This window comes from Scardinius erythrophthalmus (genome assembly GCF_964197995.2).
Source record: "Scardinius erythrophthalmus genome assembly, chromosome: 25".
Classification (NCBI taxonomy): Eukaryota; Metazoa; Chordata; class Actinopteri; order Cypriniformes; family Leuciscidae; genus Scardinius; species Scardinius erythrophthalmus.
This window is the reverse complement of record NC_138245.1, coordinates 32,518,888-32,523,723: the sequence shown is the minus strand read 5'-3', so window position 1 is coordinate 32,523,723 and position 4,836 is coordinate 32,518,888.

Below are 4,836 nucleotides of genomic sequence, written 5' to 3'. Positions count from 1 at the left end.
TAGAAATAAAGCATCTGCATATCGTAACAGTTTCTTTGTGAATATATGCAAATAGTGTGCTGGTTTATTCATGACCAGAACAATTATAATTAAATTATATATGTTAAACATTTCTCTGGAGGATCTTTTCTGACTATTTGAGATGTTTCTTCATATCAGGAAGATTGCACAACTGGAGCGAACCGTTATGGTGGGATAGTCTTAAAATATTGTAGTAGACAATTGAGGGAATTATAATAAATTCTATTTTTAAGCAAATACCAGCACATAGGATGATCACTGTATACTGAGAATGGAGGAATATATAAGAGAGGTCATATGTCACACTAGACCTGCAGGCAACAGTACATGAAGAAGATAAGTGGAGTTTTTGCATTTCAGTATTATAAAAATCAGCATTATGCCAAAGGTAAATGTCAAACTGTATTTTAAACTGTATGGCCAGGGACTGTATTGAGAGACAGTGGACGTATGGATAAACTCTAGGTTAACTTTTGGGATGCATGTTCAAAAGCAATTAGATAAAAAACAAAAAATGGATAAATATTTCAAGATTATTGGTAGATGTTGAGTTGGACGCCTGTGAATTGTCTTCAAAACAAATATATAATACAATAATTATGTCAGCTCTTGATTATGAATATGGCATGGACCTACGATGACTATAAAGACTATAGTAGTACAGACTCAAGCTTGACTAATATTTTATGCTGTGCTGTTTGATTTTATCTTCTCTAGTTCCATTTCTGCAGATAGAGATGGGTGGAACAGCACTAAATATTTATGAGATTAACCTGGAAATGGCCTTTTGGATCCACTTAAAAGGACATTCTGAGTGGAGCCTAAATACATTAAGGCCAGGAACCCTGTTTGGACTGCAAAGAAAGATTCTCAGAATTAGGTACAGAAATTACAGTTAGTCCCTGTGTTACTTTACCAAATTCCCCATTAGTTGATTTTCAGTTGTATGGTGAACTTAAGAATGACATAACTGACTTTAAGAGGATGGTTGGGAGGTACTTTTAGACCAAAAATGATTCTCAGTAGGATCCCACCTTTGCTCTCAGTGTAAAATACAAAACTTCCTTTAAAAAGTCATAACTGAAAGTGTAGCTGTATTTACAGTTGTGTTCATATAGATTCTGATAGCCTTCCAGTGGCTAGAAAAAGTTTTATCCGCAAATACAACTACATGACTTATTGTCAGCATTAATAAGCATCTTTAGTGGAGAATCACATCAAGAAATTGCCTAATATGATTTTTTTTAGAGTCTGCTTGATACATTTTTTTCAAAAGTTGCCAGCATTTTTTATCATTTTCACCAAACTCACCGGACCCCAGAATATTTTGTTGGATGAGTACCTGAACATACAATACGGGGAAGCATTGTGTCAGAAATGTCGGAAAATCTTGTCAATGGCGGGGAAAGAGTAAAAATGTAGAAAATAGACAAAATTATGTCTTTACAGTATGATCCACAAGACGTCTTGATAAAACTTTGGTGTTTCTGAAGACTACAAAGTGGGCTATAAAGAATTCTTTGCAATCCATTAAAATATGGCTGAACTTCATCTGAGCTCATTTTGAACAACCCTAACTCTTACTGGGAGAGATCAACAAACCCATGTATACGTGATCAAACCAATATAGAAGAAACCGACGTATCTAAACCAATACATAGTTGAGGAACCCGATGTCCCTAAACCAATATATAATTGAAGAAACCAATATATGCAAACCAATATATACTTGAGGAAACTAACGTATCTAAACCAATATATAGTTAAAGAAAACAATTCATATACAAACCAATGTATAATTGAAGAAACCAATATATACTTGAGGACACCGATGTATCTAAACCAATATATGTATGTTTATACCAATGTATAATAAACCAATACATTTTTCATTAAACCATACATTCAACCAGTGAACCAATAATAATCCGCCACACTGCCACCATCCAATTAGGAGAGAGTTTACACAGATCCCGAGGTTCTCTGCTGATGGCTGGGATTGTGATGGGATGATGACCTGGATTGTGATGGGATGATGACTGGGATGTTCCCGGTGTGTGTGAGGAACGTGAGGCTCATGAATGGCTCTTGTTTGATTCCTCCGTCAGAGCATTGGCTCTAAAGTTGTGAGGGGAATTTCGATGAAGGGTTTCGACACCAAAGAAAAGAGTCTCAGAGCCTGAGTGGCGCCTCTGTCCTCTCGTGTCGAGTCGGGACAAACGTGACTCCGTAATCAATTGAAAAACAGACAAATGAGGCTTTGATCGCAGAGAAATCGATCCGCATCAGTTCTGTTCTGTCATCAAATCAAACAATCACAGAAAAACCAGCCCGACACATAAAACATGCGACACACGGGCTTCGTTTGTTTGGTTTTTTAATTTGAGCTGCTTGGATAGGAAAAACTTAGCAAAAATGCAAAAAAATGCATCCTAATTTGCATATTAAATACAAACTCAGAAAGCAAGTGAATTGGGGGCTTTTTAATTGAGATGAATGGCAGAAAGATTCACAATCTTAATCCTGCTGCCAAAGTTCATTCGTTTAAATACACTGTAAAAATGATTTTTAAGAGTTGTAAATAAAACTAAATTATTAGATTACACTTTACAAGAAAATACTATTTTAGTCTTTCTAAACTTTATAAATTTCATTAATTCAATGTGCCAGTAAACCAGTATTAGACTGTAAAAAAACTCTCAACTTATTATATATACAGTACACATATATATATATATATATATATATATATATATATATATATATATACATACAGTACATTATATATATATATTTTTTTTTTTATTATTATTATTATTTTTTTTGCAGCTGCTTTTTTGAATTTACTAAATCCCAAAAGGTGAGATATTTTTTTGTATATATTTTGTCAGTTCATACACATTGGACAAATAGATTCAGATCAAATCAAATCAGAAATTATTATTTACAGGCAATGTTGGTGAGAAAAATCATGACCATCAGATTAACTATATTACTGGCAATATTTCAGTAAATCAGGTTGTGTGTCCTCGAGCTGGAGCAGACAGACGCGGGCCGATCTGTGTGTGCAGATGATGTTGGGGGCTGATGGGTAAATATTAAGCGTGTTAATATTATTACTGCTGTCATTTAATTCCCTTGTTTGATCAAACCGGAGTATGTTTTAGTATGTTTATGTTTCAGTATTGGTCATTGACACTCTTGCACAGCGTCTCAATATTGGACTTGAGTTCTGCTGAGGTTTCATTGGCGACGCGAGCCAAGTTTTACATTCGCTTGAATTGATCACAACTCAACTGAATGAAGCCGACTGGGAGATTGTTGATAAAAAGCACAAAAGACCCCGAAGCACGTGAGCTCTTGGCACTGGGAAGCATTCCTCTCTCACATGTGCAGGATAAAGCTGTGAATCCCACAATGCTTTAGGAATAATGCACACCCGTTAGACAAGGGAGTTTGAAGCCGCTGTCAACATCATTAGCCAGTTCCTGCTGCCCTGCATATCAAACGAGAATTAAACATCCAGTTAGCCAATCAAGGCATTGTTGTGATGTCATGGGATCATGGCAAATCCCATGTGAGACATCAAGCGCTCACTCGTAATTAATGCAGATGACCCAGCGTTCCTCAGTGCGAGGACCAGGAATAATGATGAGCGGAGCGAGAAGGAGATTCAGAGAGAACGCTGTGAATGAGAGAAACCTGGAGAGAGATAAACGTGAGCTAAACGTGAGCTAAACAAGAGCTAAACGTGATCTAAACATGAGCTAAACGTGAGCTAAACGTGATCTAAATGTGAGCTAAACGTGAGCTAAACATGAGCTAAACTAAACGCAAGCTAAATGTGAGCTAAACGTGAGGTAAACGTGAGCTAAAATTGAGATGAGCTAAACATGAGATGAGCTAAACATGAGCTAAACGTGAGCTAAACATGAGCTAAACGTGAGCTAAACGTGAGCTAATCATGAGCTAAATGTGAGCTAAACGAGTTAAAAATGAGCTAAACGTGATCTAAACATGAGCTAAACGTGAGATAAACGTGAGCTAAACATGAGCTAAACGTGAAATAAACATGAGCTAAACGTGAAATAAACATGAGCTAAACGTGAGCTAAACGTCAGCTAAACGTCAGCTAAACATGAAATAAACATGAGCTAAACGTCAGCTAAACGTCAGCTAAACGTGAGCTAAACATAAGCTGAACGTGAGCTGAACATGAGCTAACCGTGAGCTAAGCATGAGCTAAACGTGAGCTAAACGGGAGCTAAACGGGAGCTAAAATTGAGATGAGCTAAACGTGAGCTAAACGTGAGCTAATCATGAGCTAATCGTAAGCTAAATGTGAGCTAAACGTGAGCTAAACGAGTTAAACGTGAGGTAAACGTAAGGTAAACATGAGCTAAACATGAGCTAAACGTGAGCTAAACATGAGCTAAGCATGAGCTAAACCTGAGCTAAACGTGAGCTAAACTAAACGCGAGCTAAATGTGAGCTAAACGTGAGATAAACGTGAGGTAAACGTGAGCTAAAATTGAGATGAGCTAAACATGAGATGAGCTAAACGTGAGCTAAACATGAGCTAATCATGAGCTAAACGTGAGCTAAACGAGTTAAACGTAAGGTAAACATGAGCTAATCATGAGCTAATCGTGAGCTAAATGTGAGCTAAACGTGAGCTAAACGAGTTAAACGTGAGGTAAACGTAAGGTAAACGTGAGCTAAACATGAGCTAAACGTGAGCTAAACATGAACTAAACGTGAGCTAAACATGAGCATTCCCACTGACATACATTCATACAATAAAGACTGGAAGCT